Source organism: Apium graveolens, chromosome 5 (assembly GCF_009905375.1).
Source record: "Apium graveolens cultivar Ventura chromosome 5, ASM990537v1, whole genome shotgun sequence".
Lineage (NCBI taxonomy): Eukaryota > Viridiplantae > Streptophyta > Magnoliopsida > Apiales > Apiaceae > Apium > Apium graveolens.
The window spans coordinates 202,597,872-202,615,947 of NC_133651.1; the positions used below are offsets into that span (position 1 = coordinate 202,597,872).

Consider the following 18,076-nt stretch of genomic DNA (forward strand, 5'->3'; position numbering starts at 1 on the left):
AGATATTAATCAAACCTCCATTGTCTTCTTGCTCGAGTTTTTACTCAACTTCTCAAAACTTCACTCCTGTGATATATACATACACGTATATACATACAGAAGTGCTGCCCATTTTTATTTGTTTTTAAATTTTCACTTCGTTTTGTTCCCCTCAAAATCGTTTTGTGTTTGTTTATTTTTGGGTGTGTTATTTATTTAATTTTGTTTTGTGTCGTGTGCGTTTTTCAGATCTTGTGTTGAGAGTTAAAAACTTTAACGAGATATATTACTTTCTAAATTTTTCGGATATAATTGATTTAATTCGAATTATTAAATTAATTTAATTAATTCGAATTTTCTTAATATTACTCTTAAAATTCTGAAAGTGTGTGTCTTATTTTTTTTTAAATGGCTCTCAATTTCCAAATTGTTTCGCATAATCTTGTCTGTTATTTTAATCCAGATAAATGTGATATGGAAAAATTTAAGCCGTGGATTAGATTTTTAAATGACCATTCGATTGTTAGCTCTGCTATTAAATCAAACGTGATTTTAAATGTTGATCTGCTCAGACTGATTTGCACAACCTCTACTGTGGCCGATGATTTTAAATCTTTTTCATTCACCGTGGCAAACACACAGTATGTGGTTGATGAAACAGTCGTCAATCGAGCGTTAAACTTTCCATTGGACAATTTCTGTAATTTACCCGCTGAAAATGATATTTCAAACTTTTTCCATGCTATTCACTATCAGGGGGTGATTAATTTAACTAAGTTGTCTAAATCCAATTTGGTTTCTGAATGGGACATTTTCTTCGATACACTTTCTAAAGTGTTTGCCAACTGCACTAAATCCAACTTTCACAACATCACTTCCACTCTGCAGTATATTGGTCTTGCGGTTTTTTTCAATCAAAGGATCAATTTTGGCAAACTACTTTTACCCATTCTTCTGAGATGTCTCACTACTGCTTTACGTGATCATTCTATAAATCGTAGGGTTTCTTGCTACTACGCTTGTTTTCTCATGCTCATAGCAGAACATCTTCTCTCACCTGAGCATAAAGCTCTTTTTGCTAACTCTTCAGTAACCGAACCCCCTCTAGTAAGCAAAAAGATTTACACTCGCCAAGACACAACCTTCAAATTCATGCAAGTTCCAGTACTTGTATCTGCTTTCATGGCCACTTATATTCCTTTACCTATCTTCAATCTTCCCGGTCATGAACAACAAGCTCAACCTCCAGTGGTTCAAACCACCCAGGCTCAAACATCAGATGCTCTTCCTCTACAGGTAATAATTCCTCAAACTCAAACTATTCCTCCTTCTGTTGAAAGACCCCCAGTGGTTGATAGGACTGACCATGAAGTTGTAGAACCACAGCTTCAATCCCAGGTCATAGAGCCAAACACAGGGTCACAACCTATCTCAACCTCTCCCCCACTGTCTAAAATGTTGCCTAGAAGGTTAGTAGGAAGTAGTATGTTAGTGGATGTGAATGAACCCTCAGCTCTGCCTCCACCCAAGAAAAGAAGAACATTACTGAGGCATCTGAAAGCCCATTCTTGTCCTCCCAACAGGACATGGACTTTGAAATGGCCACTGAACAGTTACTAGAGACATTCTCTCAACAAGATGAATCTATTGAAATTGGCCATAGGGCCATGGTATCCTGTACTGAGTCAAGCACAATTCCATTACTCACAATGGAAGCATATAGACCAATAGATGATACTCAGGACACAGAGCGAGGAGTGCACATTGAGTCGGTTACAGTGCCTGCCATAGTTACGGTAGAAGAGCAGTCACATGCTTTTGAGGGAAAATCTGACTCTCAGCCACCTTTAATAGAGTCATTTTCTCCCCTCCCAGATCCAACACCTCTGGCTCCCTCACGGGATTCTCCACTCGCAGATTTATCTGGAGAAAATGGAGGGCAACTCGGTCAATCTATCCCTGAAGCAATTCAGACATCTATTTCAAATAAAAAGATATATTTGACTGAGGATCGGGACTCGCGAATTTCCATTGCACCACCACTGACCTCTCTTGAAGAGGCTAGGGTGATTTTAAATGTAGGTACAGAAGATCAGCATCAGGAAGACTCCTCACGAGCAATTATATTGAGAGATACACAAGCACGTGAGTTGAGTGAATCAAACAGGAGAGATATTCAGGTGAGCGAACACACAGACACAAACACTGAAAATCTGTTAGCTCAAATTGCTGATCTCAAGGAATAACTTGCAAAAAGTCAGGCTGAAGCTAAATCATTCAAAGCACAAGTGGTTGAACAGTCTTCTTCTTCCACCTCTGTCAATAATCAGTTGGCTCTCATCAGGACTGAAATATCAGATTTGAAGACATCTATTGTACCAAAGCTTAACTCAATCCAGGCATCTCCAACGTTATCAGCTGAAGACATTTCAAACTTCTGCTCTCTCCATACAAGAATGACTTCTCTTGAAGACTTGGTTGAAATGAATCATTCACTGGATTCCTCCAGATTTCTGAAGATAGAGACGGGTATGGAACATCTGAATGAAGGGATGAAGCACTTGTACTTCATGATCAAAAATTCTCACTGCCCTAATGAAGAACAAAAGACTTTCTTTGAAGGGTCGTCTGGTGGAGGCTCAGGCTCTGGAGGTGATGGAGGTCATGGAGGATCTAAGGGAAAGTCTGTAGAGGATTCCTCAACTAAGGGGGAGAAGAAAGGGATAAGTAAAAAGGGAAAAGAAAAAGATTCTTCTGCTGGAGGCACAAGCAAGGCTGATGATGTCTACTATAGTGGAGAACAGGATGACTTTGATATTTTTGACATTCCCACTGAACCGGTCTTGGAAGATAAAGATGGTGTCTTTGAAGCTGAGGAGGTAAGTGATTTTGGAGAATGGGAAGAGGAAGCTCCAGTGGATCCTGTGTTTGAGAAAGAGTTTCAGCAGCAGCAGTCAGAGTTGAAAAGAAAAGAAGCTGAATAAAAAAAGGTATCCCAGATCATTGATATGAGGAAAGATATCCAAAGAACAGAAACTCTTCAAAAGCAACGTCTTCATGACATTAAAGCTAAAGAAAGGAGAAGAGATGTCAGACTGAAGATTGGTGAGAAATGGGATGAAGCTAGGAGAGTACTTGATATGCCTCAGCTAAGAACAATCAATGATAGACAGTTTCTACATCTTCTGGACAAGCTGGAGATCTCTAATCCAAACAATGACGTGTACATGAATGCTATAAAGACTGAAGTCTCAAGGATCACAGCTGCCTTTTACAGATCTCTAAATGAAATGAGCATATTTGTATCTTGTCAGAGCGAAGGATCTTTCAAAGTATCACTTCATCTGTTTGAGAATCGTTCTTTATCAGAGATTTGGGTTCTTCTCAACAAAGTCAAGAGAAGCTCAGAATTGAATGAAGTTCTTCGAGAAAGGCTCAAAGAGTTTGCCAGCAGAGCTAGTCCTCAAGTGGTCAACAATCCTCATCAGGTAAGATTCTTTAAGTCTGACTGTCTTCAAATTTTCCAGCTCGATTCACAATCTCTTAAAGACTACTAAGCTAAGCATCTTGTCTGGATGGAACATCACTTAAGAACTGCTGGATATTCATCCATGTTGAAAACTCAAACAGCTGATCTGATTCAAGCTTATTGTGAAAAGAATATTAAAAGGTACGATCAGTTCAAGAATAAGCTAAAGTCAGTTGGAGTTCAACCAGTCAGACCAGCCAGCTTCACTTCTGAAAAGGATCGTGTCTTTGATAAGGAGTTGCTTGAAGATTTGGAAGAAGGTGAATTCGGAAGAGAAGACAACTGAATTCAATAAGCTCAAAACTTAATGTAATATGATTAGGGCTTTATGAATCAAGATAGACTAATGTAGTTATATGTTCAGTCTAGAGGAACAGCTATCTTGTTTTCACTTGTAAATTTCTTTTGGAATCTGGAAAATGTTAAATATAATCCAGAACTTTTCTGCTATTTACTTTGCATTACTGTTTATATCTTTTTCTTATTTGTTAGTTGAGTTATCCTCTAGGTATTTGTTGTTATTGTCTAACAAACAAATAGGGGGAGATTGAAAGGCATATGTCATAGCCTATTTGTTTATTCGAGGAATTAACTCAACTCAAATAAGAATGTAACAAGTAAATAGTGGTTCTATCGTCAGAGAGATCTCTCAAAGTAACATATGTCAAAGGATTAAGTAACATTGTTCATCTACAGACTTGATGACTTAATTCACTGGAAGAAGCTCAAGAAATTGATCACGCCTCAGTGATATAAATCAAGATTGTGGATTTAATCAAGTGACAGAGATCTCGTCAGGGTATCAAGTAATTACAAGGATTTAGTCTGAAGAAAATTAAGAGTATCAAAGTCAAGGCATGAAGAAACGTCACGGAAGTTAGTCACTCATGAACCACACAGTACATCGAGTGTCAACATTGAAGTGGTGGAATTTATTCATAAGTGACAGTGATTTTCAGAAGATTTTCAGAAGAATGGTTGTTGTTCAAGAGTAGTATTAATTCTCTATTAATTAATTAAGTCGTATAATTTAATTAAGAAAATAAATTATATCTGCAAAGATTAATTTATTGATTAATTGAATTAATTGATTAATTAATTCTGAATTAATATTATGTATTTTCAGAATTGATTTTGAATTAATATTCTATATTAATTCAGCAAGACTATCTTTTGTATTAGCAAGACAATCGGTATGATAATCAATAGTCATACCGAAAGTCATGCCAGTTCAAATGAATTGTCTTGCCAGTTCAAATGGATTGTCTTGCCGAAAGTCTTTCTAGTTCAAATGAATTGTCTTGCCGAAAGTCTTTCTGGATCAATTGGATTATTTTGTTTACTTAACAACAGCAGCTGATTTTACAAGACAGACAATTGAATACAGCCAACTACTCAAGAACACAGAAAGAAAAACAGAAAGCAGAGAACTTATTATTCTCAACTGCAATATCTCAGGACATTCATTTCTAGTATTTATTGTTAAATCTTAACCACTAGAAATCCTTTTCTTGTTCTTGTGTAACTATCTAGCGGATCAAAATCCCTAGAACTTAATCTCAAATTGCAGTTAGCATTTGATCCTTTTATTAGAAAAATAGAAAAAGTTCATGTCGAATTTATTCTAGATTTGGAATAATTTATTTGAGATTAATCCCTTGTAAACGATACCGTTGTTGTAACACCTTTCAAGTTTAATAATAGTTTTATTTAACTTGAATTTTGTTTCACTTTTTTATTCAGCATTTTATTCGATTAAACGGTATTGTTTGTATTCAACCCCCCTTCTACAAACATATTGAGACCTAACACATTCCCGACAAGGTTTGAGGAAAGGATTGACACTTAATAGCATCATTCACGGGCTGCAGCAATAGTGCATTAGAGAACGTCCTGACGTGATTAGCGGGGTCTCCAGTGACATCATAGGCTTTGATGGTGGGCATCTTAAACTTCCTTGAGATATGGGCATTCATTATCTCTTCAATAAACAGTAGAGTGGGATCGTCAGGATCTCCTAGGGGCAGAAGATCACTTGGATCAGCCCTCGGGACAACAGCCCTTCTTTGCTGTGGACAATCCAGGTCTATGATTGGAGGAGGATTTCTCCTCCTCGATGGTAGTGGGGGTCAAGTGCGCCTCCAGGTCACGTTTGCCTTTGAATCTCAGCCTCGTGAGCCCTCATTCTCTCATGCACTTCTTGGGGATTCATCCCTCGGATGCTCCTAGGTCACTGGCCACCATCAGGCATCGGTTCTTTGCCAGCATGCCTCCTTCTTGGGGCCACATCATCATCCGAAGATTCGGAGTCTCTCTAAGGACCAGATAATTCTTGATCCTCCGGGATAGGAGCCAAACCACGTATATATTGGGGCGTCTGCCCTTGTGCTTCACTCTGATTAGCATGTCCACTTCCTCCAACCTTGGGGTAAAGGGGCATCCCATAAAGGGGGTTAGTGGTCATAATAGTTGAATACTCATACCCAACAGGTCGAAATTCACAGGTGAATGTAACTTCTAAAGTTGGGGATTTGTCCCTTGAGGAGCCGCGGGAATCGTCCCTTGTGGCTGAGGTTCAGTTGCCCCTACCTGGGCTGCTCCTTGGGCGGCGGCATAGGTCGAATGTGGAGGTATCTCTATTGTTGATGAAATCGTCTGGGTCATCCCAACTGGTGTTCCTTCAGGGGCGTTGTTTCCACTCCGTGTTCTTGCCATGGTTGCTGTTATGCTTTCCCATAGACGGCGCCAAATGTTATGGATTAAAACCTAGGGTATATTAATTGATGTATTTACTACTAGGGTTCGTGAGCTTCGGGGCTCGATTTGACTGCTCTTGTATCTCGTGACTCGATCTGCCTTAACAAAATGCCTACGTACCTTGCTGATTACCAAGAATCAAGCCAAAAAAACGTATTCTGATCTGTGGGGTGAGGTCCTTTATATAGATATTGGGAGTCCTTGAATTGGACTAGGGTTAGGAGACTTTGTGGGCAAGTCTCTGAACTAGAATGGACTTGGGAGACCTAGGAAGTAGGAAACTGACTCGTTATCCTATGAGGTTTTTTGGAGGCCAATCTCCAAGGAATTATATCCTTAATCAGACTTTATTTATCAGCTGATTTATCCCTTATTAAATAATTACAAAATTAATTAATATTCAGGGTTTTGGGCCCTTTCTATTAGGCTTAGCTTTCAGCCCAATTCCGATATAATTAATGCGATATTAATTACGCAATCAGGATTTATTTTATTCCCTATCAGGTAAGAGGGTCAAAAATCCCGAACTTAACTGTCCAATTGGTTAATGTTACGCGGATATTACGATGGCTTAAAATGAGACGTTTCCGAGATTTAAATCTCATTCCAAAGCACAACCAATCATCATACACATTAATTACAACTCTAACAATACATTATCAACTTAAAATTGAACCAAAACAGTGAGTTATCCTTTTTTATTAAAATCTAATGATAAGTCATTCAATATCTTAACCAATTACATAAACGAACTACCCATAAGCTTAACCACCTAAACATGCCTTCACTTTCAATTTCTAAGCAATTTTAAAACGACAATGATTTAAAAATAAGAACTACTTTATACCATGTTGGAAGGCTTTGACCGACCCAAGCCCGTTGTGTCATTGGCCAATTACTACCTGATATTATTTAATTTTGGAGGGATTATATTATGTTACAATCATAATCATATTATAAAGAGATTCTTCCTTTTAAATTAAATATTTCAAATCAATAATCGATAATCAGATGATTCCCAGATCGGGGGGGCATTGTCAAGAGGCGTCACTTAATACCCCTTTCTTAGAGATAGAAATCTGTTTTTAACAGAATCATCCTTTCTCTCAATATTGAAAATTCATATTTAATTACGTGTTTCATAAACACAAGAATCTCATGATTGTATTCATAATATTTATATTAAGGTCATGAAACAATTTCACTATACTAGATTGTATAACATACGCCTTATGTTAATTAAGATCACCTAAATCTATCATCGCATGATAAGTTAAGCATATATCACATATATAAGCATGAATAAACGTAAAGGTAGGCATGTTAAATCATGTAGCATATTACTCTAAGCATTATACATCTCTATGTATCACATGAGACATTTAAAAGTAATTAAAACAATTAAAAAACATCTTTAATACACTAGTGTTAGCTATAAACAGTCCGAAACAATTTCAGAAAATATAATATAATATAACATTAGATGCGTCTCGAAAAGATGAATCCAACGGCACCAAGCACGCCCCAAACGGACCGACCACGCACCCTCACACGCCTCGAGAAGCCGTCTGACGCGCCTACACGCGCACACGCACCGTCAGGCGCGTGACTGACACTCAGCCCCTCGCCCCCACGCGCATACGCGCCTCACGCGCCCTGACAGCTGAGCTGACGTCAGTTGACGTCATCTGATGATGTCAACATGACGTCAGCACAAGCGCTGACCAGTTGACCGCGCGTGTTAGACACGCGCTACGCTTGACACATGAGCGCGTGAGCCTCACGCGCGCTAGCCAGCCGCGCGGTCCTTCGCCCGTTTCTGACTTCTGCCGTTTTTTTTTATTAACAGCCGCCGCCATCATTGAACGTCGTGCAACCCATCAACATCAGCACATTCTTTATGAATTCAGCAGGAAACAATATATATATATATACATAACAGATTACACATATATACATATTTTATTACGAATTTTAATTAAAGCAACTTTAAAAATTCATAATAATTAATCCACACATCAAAAAATTATGAAAAAAATACCCAGACGATCTACAACACTTGTAGAACCCAAATCTACAGTCAAAACAATTCAAAGAAATAATTTCTAATCAATCATAATTAAACCATGATATTACTTTCAAAAATCATAATAAATTCATACAAGATCAGAAAATTCTGAAAATTTTATCACAGATCTATATGCATACAACATAAGCTCTGATACCATTGTAGGATTTTATACATCACAGAAGCATGGTAAAACATTTTTCTTGATATAAAATCCATATAATCGCATATAAATCGAGGGCTCGATTACTAACCTTTAAAAGCAATCCAATAATGATGAACGGAGATCCCTAGCAGCTGCTCCTCAAGTGTGAAACACTCCACCAATATCCACCAAGAGATCAAAGTAATGGAGGAGGAAGGGGTTGAGAGAATTAGGGTTTTCTTTCTTTTTCCTTGGTTGAGGCAAATAGGGTTTATAATAGTATATTTATAGGCAAAAATTTCAGCTGAAAATTTTCCCATAAAATATTATTATTATTAACCCTTTAATTGATTATTCTCATTAACCAATTAACTAATAATTAAAATACCTTTTATTTATTAATCCTTTTTCTAAACACTTTAAAAAATAATTCTCTCACTTGATTTAATTTCCAAAAGTTAAATTCTTAATTAATAATATTAAGAACTTGTTCTTAATTAATTTATAATCAATTAAATCTCATTTAATCAATTATTAAATTTGCTAATTAATTATTTATTTCATAAATAAATAATTATCAGCCATTATTATTTAATTCCTCCACCATTAAATCATTCTCTTTTATGGTGTGACCCTGTACGTTCAATATTAAGCCGGTAGTAGAAATAAATAATAATAAAACTATTTTATCATTATTTATATAAATTCTCTAATTCATTAAATATGATTAATTAATAAATTAATCATATTTATTCTACATCGTGAGTGATACTTCTCAGCATATCGCGACTATCCGGATAATACGAATTCACTGCTTAGAATACCAAGAACCTATTCAGTGAATAGTTACCGTACAATCAATTCCTTCTATCCTGCAATGTCACGATTAAATATAAGGCATGGAACTTGTGTCAAGCCTATTTTATTTAATTATATGCTTTCCCATTCACTATGCTTAGTTCTAATTAATGTGAATTAGAAACTCCCTTCTAATTTCATTCACTCTGGCCAGAGATTCCTGAACTAGCATAAGTGGATCATCATTGAACATTCACTTCCTTCACTGGAAGGGGTAGATCCTTTATTGGTCATACACTATCTTCGTGTACAAATTCCTATACCCAGTAGTGCCCTTTTTATTGTCCCTGGAGACTAAGAACTAAACCAAAGTATAGTTCAATGTACACAAGATGACTATGATGACCTCAAATCTAAGGATACTTGTACAACTATCACTATGTGAACATCTGCTGACACGTGAGTGAACTCCATCAGTTGTTCAGCTATGTGAGTCATGTTCAGTGAACTTATTTTATAATAAGCACCTACATACTAGCTATAGTGTCACCACACAAATGTCTATAAGAACAGACAGCCTTCATAATGAAGCAAGCATAGTATGTACCGATCTTTGCGGATTACTAATTACCAGTGAGTAATCCTACGACCAGGAACTATTTAAGTTCAAAGTTATCATCTTTTAGGTCTCATTATTATGATCTCATCATAATCCATAAAAAGCTTTACTCTAAACTATGGTATTTCTTATTTAAACACTTAAATAGATAAAGCCCGCAATAAAAACAAAACAAATCTTTTATTAATATCAATGAAATCAAAATAGATTACATAAAAGTTATTCCTAAATCATCATACATGATTGGACTTAGGACACATCTCCTTCAACATTACCTACTAAAAGTGTTATCATAGGTTCTTAAAATACACCATAAAAGTGGGACCCACATGCCACGTCATCAATGTGGACCCCACACTGCCACATCAGTATGCCATGTTGCATGCCACGTCAGCATTCCACGTCATTTTGAAAATTTTGTCTCTCTCTAATGTAATATATGTTTTACGTTACATTTGGACTGTTTTTTGTTACCTTAGGGGCCTAGGGTAACAGAAAAGGCCATGTTACAGTAGGCGACATTTATATTAGATTAGGTACCCTAAGCTATCACCAGAAAAATTAACTTAAATTTTATATTACCTTAGGTTGTTTTTGGCCTTTAGTAACGTTAAAAGGGCCATGTTGTAATATTTTTTTTTGGTTACAACAGGCTGTTTTTGGTGTAGTGAGGTTCCCCAGGCAAAGGAAGGTGTTATGGGTTTGAGTTATCCCATGTTGACAAGAAGCAATTATACAACATGGTCCCTAAATATGAAAGTGTTCATGAAAGCGCAAGGAGTCTGGGGTGCAATCGAACAAAAGGATCCCAAAGTAGCCGTGGATGAAAGAACGGTGCAGGTGGCTCTTGTAACGACATATCATGGTGTGCCAGAAGATGTATTGTTGACAATTGCTGAGAAAGAAACCACTAAGGAAGCTTGGGAAGCCATTAAGGTGATGTGTAGGGGAGCAAAACGTGTAGAAGAGGCAAAAGTGCAGACATAGAAGGGAGAATTTGAGTCTCTAGTCATGAAGGAAACAGAGCAGATAGACGATTTTTGCATGAAATTGAGTGGAATGGTGACCAATAAAAAAGGTACTTGGATAAATAATGGAAGAATCATGTGTTATGAGAAAAATTTTGCGAGCTGTTCCCGATAAGTTTCTTCAGATAGCTTCAAATATTGAACAGTTTGGAGACATCAAGTTAATGATGGTCGAAGAATTAGTGGGTCGTCTCAAATATTACGAGGAAAGGATGAAAGGAAGATCCGAGAATGCAGGTGGACAGCTTCTCTTGGCATCTCATAATTAATCAAAGGGCTACAAGTGGTTATTTTCGTTACAAGAGTAGAATAAGGTGCTACAACTGTAACACCTTGGGACACTATGTTTCAGAATGTAGTAAACCAAGACGGGAATGAGAGAATAGACAAGAAGTAAACATTGTAGTCATCGAGGATGAAGAACCAGCTTTGTTATAATCATTGGGATAGTGCCAGATGGGCAAATAATAGCCATACGGGCCCAGTTTAAATGCCATACGGGCTGGAAGGATTGCATGAAACAAGTTTAGATTAAAGGGAGATTGTTGGAAAATTAATCTAAACTTGTTTTATTATTTTAAAGTTTTATTTTATTTGTTTTAGACCAGCTTGTAGGTGTATGACTAGGTCATACATTCAGTAGAGAATAAGTCGGGGTCTGAGGAATAAACAGAAGTGGTGGAGAAAAATTAGGAGTAGTTGCTATTTTATAGGTCAGTTGTGTATGCACGTTGCAGACTATCTGCTTTATTTTGACTTGTAATCTCATTTGTGAAGTAAGTCAAAAATCTTTCTTTTCTCATTTTACAGAAAGACATGAGTTCATAAATTTATTCTGCAATAGTAGTAGTAAAGTTTATATTTTAATTTTATCCTACATTTTGATAGTATTATCCACATTATATGTTCTTTTAATATGCATAAAAACGGGAGCTTGACATATAATTTTTTTTTATTTTTTAAAATTAAAATTTAATACTAATATTTTAATTTAGGAAAAAATTTGAAAAAATATGTGATTTTTTTACCTTGAAAAACGTGGAAAAACAAAACCGATTTTTTTATCTTGAAATACGTGGAAAACAAAATCAAAGACCAATGAACTAGTTTCATAAACCAAAGCATGGAGTCAAGTGAATACAGTATACAGTTAGGGCAAGTCCAAAAATGTCTTAGTTGAAGGCTTAAATATAATATAAAATATTATGTCCTAATAACTTAAGACTTATTTATCTTACTTCAACAATGTGCCTTTTTCTTATTATATATTTAATATTTTATTATTAAAAGTTTACTTTCATTATTAAAGTACAATATATAGTAGAGAGAAAGAGATAGTGTACAATAATATATAATAATATATAAAATAGGGAAATGAGAGAAGTGACTTAAAAATAAGGCATAAAGAGGTTGTCCTAGTGATATAGGGCATCACTAGGACACTGTTGGAACTAGTTTTTTTGTCAAATACCCTATATTTTAATTTAGGACATCATATAAGGCATTTGTTGGACTTGCTCTTATACAACCACTTTTCTCTTCTTTTGAGTAGTATTATCATCTTAAATAATTTTATCGTGAAGAGCAATGTATATAGAAACCGATGACAGAGCAGTAAATTTACAATTAATTACTATTTACCCCATGCCCCTTCCCGAGATTATTCAATAGGCGTAGTTTTTTGGATTTTACAGGTGCTTGTGACATAATTACACTTTGTTATACCTAAAATTTGGCATTGGATTGACTCGGGTCAAACACGGGCTAATTACAGTCAAACATTGTGGAAGGTAGTGAAAGGAAAATATTAGGGAGGCAATGCAGGCATCATGGAGGTGAGGACGCGCCCAATGATATAGGACGCGTCCTGTGTTTGGTCAGTGCTTTCTCATGAGGATCATTCAAGAAAAAGCATGCTTGGAAGGGAGCACTGGAGATTATTTCTACTAACATATTTGTTGCAGGTACAGTTTGAAGAATTCCCTCCTTGAGTCGGTCAAGGAGGGGGATGTCCGTGAAAAGCTTGAAGGCCTCCAGGGTATGTTTGATGATTGAAGGCCTCCTCCTTTATTCAACGGGTGTCCTCGTTGGGGATGTGGGGTTAACATTGGTGTGTGCTTTGGGAACTCTGTTCTTGTATTTAACGGGTGTCCTCGTTGGAGAACTTTGGAGTCATCCTGCACTTTGCACCCAAAAGCTTGGGATCACCTGTCCTGTTATCTGCTGGGTTATCCTTATTCGGGGGACAGGGATACGTCTGGCACTTGGGGTGAACCGTGGCTATACCTGCATCCGTAAATCAACGGAGATAGCTGTAGCGGGGTGTTATCCTTGCGGAGGGAGATGCACTATCCGTGAGATCCTGCGATTACGGATGAGCCTTGGGCCTTCGCGGTTGGGCCTCATAGTTGGACATTCCTAAAGCTAGCGGAAGATGGATTCTGGATGGGCTTCTACCGGGCCTAGGGATAAGAAGTCTAAGCCCATTATATTTCTTGTTCCACAAGAACTACGTCAGGCTTGATCCCTATATAAAGGGTACGTAGGCACATTAAGAGGGTAAGAAGTTGAGAGCTGATAAGAGAGCCACCACTTACTCTGATCAATCTCAGCCTAAAACAACCACAAACTACCACACACCGCTCGATTTTCCGGCAAAGAACCACCGTCATAGATCTTAATTCCGGCGAGAAACCTCAATCTTTGTTGTTACCAGATTCCTCCATCAACAAATTGGCGCTAGAAGGAGAGGCTGCTGATTAAGATCTTAATCTTGGGAGGAAAAGATGTCTTACAATCATGATGGAAGTTCTTATGATGGAAGTGATAGCAGATCTGAAGGAGAAGGTGAGGGGGGCTTCACTCGCCATGAACTCTACGTGCCCAGAAACATGGCAGATCCCCCGAGAGCTCCAGATGTGGGAGGAACACCTCCAGTTCTCATCAGCAACGCTGATATCTTAGAGCAGTTATACCGCACGGGGGATACATTTAACAGTTTTCAGTCAAGGCTGAATACGGTGGGGCGTCGCAGGATGAGGAGGGGTCGTCATTTTCCCCGTTGTGGCCAAGCCGTTGGGAAAGCACCCGTAGTTGAGGGGAATACCCATGCCAGCGGTGAAAATATGCGAATCACTCCGCGGCATTTGGAGTATTCGGATGATGTAGAACCCATTGTGGAGCTTGTCGATGAGGACACGGACGGTAGAGCGAGGCCTCATCCCGGCAATCAAGAAACACCACATCCACACAGGTCTGGGCATACGATGGACGAGCATCGTCGTGTGGAAAATATTCAAAACCTAGAGGAGGAAATAAGAGATTTTTCGACCTTGAAGAGAAGGCTTGGCATAAGATTGGGAGACGACGATTTGAGAATGTTGCTGGTGAAATGACAGAAAGAAAGAAACGCTGGAGACACGAGGCCCCGTGATACAACGCGTGTGCCCCCTCAGATCCAAGGGATGATAGGGCGCGGCACCGTGAGCACGAGCGTGCCCCTTCGCGAGGAAGGTTTGGGAATTATGGTTGAGGCTATCATGGGATGGACGAGGAAGGATGGGGTACCATCATGCAAGGGCACCATATAATGGAAGAAAAGATGGTGTGCCCTCTACTGGAGAACCCCTTGTCATTGTCCCTATAACTTCCCACAGTGTTACGGGCAATGGAACCAGGACGCGTCCTCATGATCGGGACGGCGCAAGAGGTCAAGAAAGGTTGCAAAACAATGATGAGATACCACACCACGGTCAGGAGGAACTTCATGCGCAAGGGAACTCTCAAAATCAAGATGGAAACATACCACAGCCGCAGCCTCAGGGCGAGGGGCGGCAAGATCCACCGGTACACCCGGGGGGTAACCAAGGGGAACAACCCAACGTCCAAACTATTCCTGGGGTAGGGACGTTCAACGTGAATGATCTTAAGAGGTTGCTCAACCATCTTGAAGGAGGTAGGGTAACGGCGACTGCGCAAGCTCCTTCCCCTTTTGCTGTTGTTGTGAGGGAAGCGTAGTTGCCCGCAGGATACAAGGATACAACCAATGACTTGCGTTATCACGGGAATTCTGACCCGGTGGAATTTTTGGGGCGTTTCAACATTGAGATGGATGTATATCAAGTACTTGATTTGGCTCGATGCCGTCTCATGGCTGCCACCTTTAGTGAAGGCGCTCAGCAGTGGTTCCAGAAACTTGGTCCAGGTGTGATCTCATCTTGGCAACAGATGAAAACTTTGTTTCTAACTCAGTTCCAAGCTGCAGTGAAGTATACGCCACCGGTTACCACACTGGCCAATGTGAAACAGAAGGAAGGAGAAAGCCTGACCTCATACTTTAAAAGGTTCAATGCAGAATCTACTTTGGTATTTTATATCCACTTGGAACGCTTTATTTTAAGCTTAAATTGGTGTTTTGGACTCAAGTTGTTGGTACTTTGATGTGTTTTCATGTTATTACATTTCAGGTATCAGTTAAATGAAGAAAGGAGCTTTTAAAGGAAATATGATGAAAAGTGATCAGATTTAGAAGCCAATGCCATTGTCAAGTTGTATAGAATCTTGTTAGCTTCGCGTGGACAGTTGAATCGCCTAATTCTGACGAGTAGAACTCAAGTTATGGGCAAAATAAGATTCATCAGAATTTTCCAGAAAGGCTGCAGGCGCCCGCCTGCTGATGCGTGGCTGATTTCGCTGAAAAAGCATTTTTTGAGTGGAATTTGACGATTTTAAGGGTCCAGGTCCAATATGGGCTTATATATACTTAAAAATGGGTTTTCATCATCCGGGAAGATTGGGATACCTAGGAGAAGACCTAGAAGCACAAAACAACTCTGAAAAAGAAGATCTTGTTTTCAACTTGTGATTCTTTGAATTAATTTTAACTTTGGATGCTCGTTTTCGTTCTTGTTGAACCTAAATCTCGTTTTTTCGTACTTTAATTATTATTCAGTTTATTAAGACCTTGTTTTATACCATGCTTTCATTGGAACCCATGATGACGATGAGTTCAATTATGGGCTAATCGTTATCATGGGATTCTAGCGGATTTACTTATGGATTTCAATAATTAATTTATTTCGATATCTTGGTGTGTGGTGATTGATTGATATCCTATTATTGGTTGTGCTTATTCGTCTTATGTGCGTCGCTAATATATAAGATAGTGTGTTAATCTCTTCTGAAGCGACAGTGAATTTAGAGATTGAGAACTTGCCATGCTAGCATAGGTTCATATATTTTTTATGCATGATTCGTAGGTAATTTTAACCATCTTACTTACCCTATGTAATCAAGATAGATAACTTGCACATTAAACCGTTATGTTTCAATTCTTATAGATATATAAGGACTAAGCATAATTGGTGTCTATTCAACTTCTATCTCTTTTGTGGATGCTTGGTAATAGGGTATGGGTATAACGAAAATTGTCGTTTACTAGTTTCGTGTTATCTGATTAGTGTAATCACCATTACATGCTAAGGTTAAGAACAATAAGGCTATTGAATGAAGTATTTAATGAAGTTAGAATCCCATGTTTGTCATATATAGTAATTCAACCTCAATTCTCGTAGTTAATGTTATTTAGTATAATCTCTTAGTTTAATAAAAACCCAACTTGTTATTTGTCTTAGCATTGAGCGATAACCATACATTATTACGTAGGTGCATAAATTGAACTTAACCTAAACCAGTCTCTGTGGGAACAAATCTGATTTATATCTTATACTACTTGTGAACGCGTATACTTGTGTGAATATTAGCGCGTGTTTTCGCCCTAACAAGTTTTTGGTGCCGCTGCCGGGGACTCGGTGTTAATTTTTTGTTTATGTGCTTGTCATCAGTGGTCGTTAAAGTTCACTGACTCGGATTCTTTTACTTTCACGGTTTATTTGTTTATGTTTCAGGTACTCATTACAATGGGAGATCCAGCAGCACGAACGAAAGCCTTGATGGATTTTTCTCAACCCAAGATCAATGACATTCAATCTAGCATTGTCAGGCCAGCTATCACAGCTAATACCTTTGAGATAAAGCCGTGCATAATTCAATGGGTACAGAATTTAGTCCAGTTTGGGGGTTCTCCAACGGAAGATCCCAATACGCACATTAGGGACTTCATAGAGATCTGCGACACCTTCAGGTTCAATGGTGTTTCTGAAGATGCTATTAAGCTGAGACTTTTCCCATTCTCTCTGAGGGACAAGGCTAAGAGCCGGTTATACTCTCTACCAGCTGGTTCGATTGCTACTTGGGAAGATCTTACTCAAAAGTTTCTCACTAAATTCTTCCCTATGGCGAAGACATCTGCATTCAGAAACGCTATTACTCAATTTATGCAGCAAATGGGAGAATCTTTGTGTGAAACTTGGGAGCGCTTAGAGTCTATCCAAAGAAATCTCACCCAGATCTCTAGCTTCTCTAATGGCAGTGATTCTATGTTCAAGATGAGTTGGCAGGAGTTGTAAATCTCGGTGATTAGTTAATGAACTTAAGTATAGTTTTAGTTCATGTTTGAGAATAATATAAATTGGAGAACTTGAGGTTTTGGGGCTGTTGTAGCATTGTATGGATGGATTTTGGTTGTATGGTTGATTTGTGGTTGATTTGTGGGTGATTTGGAGTAGGATAAAATTTGGTAATCGCGTAAACATAGTCGTCGTAATGTCCGATTTACTTTAGACTGTTTTGTTCTTAACAATCAGGACCCAAGGTCTCACTGTTAGGTTTTGACCATTGTTATGATTAGATATTTCATGTTACGAGCTTCGTTTTGATATGTGGTTCGTTTGAATCCGATGTACGGTTTAGGAGATACGACCGTTTTAAGTAACGGCGCTTCGCGACCGAACCATTACCCCTCGCCTTACTTTGAAACCTTGGTTAAGGACTATAAATGACTAACTGGGGTATGAAACAATTATTTTAAGTGCATTAGGCAGTTGGTAAGGTACTCGCGAAAGAATCGCCTTAAAACTCTTAATGGTTAATTTATTAAAAATGGTGGAGATGAGGGTACTCGAGCGACTTAAGTGAATCGTTAATCGCGAAAGCGAACATTAGGGCTCTAAATGGTTAAAGTCTAGTTTCTTAAGCGACTGTGGTTTAATTCCGGATTATGTTGTTATTCATAGGTCACCGGACCAACTCTAAG

At 38.2% G+C, this 18,076-nt stretch overlaps 1 non-coding gene across 1 annotated transcript; it reads right to left on the reverse strand.

Annotated features, from left to right (window-relative positions):
- Window positions 1-17,231: 17,231 nt before the first annotated feature.
- Window positions 17,232-17,334, reverse strand: LOC141662665 (small nucleolar RNA R71). Its single transcript, XR_012550768.1, has one exon. It is a non-coding gene; the product is annotated as a small nucleolar RNA R71 (small nucleolar RNA).
- Between the last annotated feature and the right edge of the window lie 742 nt (window positions 17,335-18,076).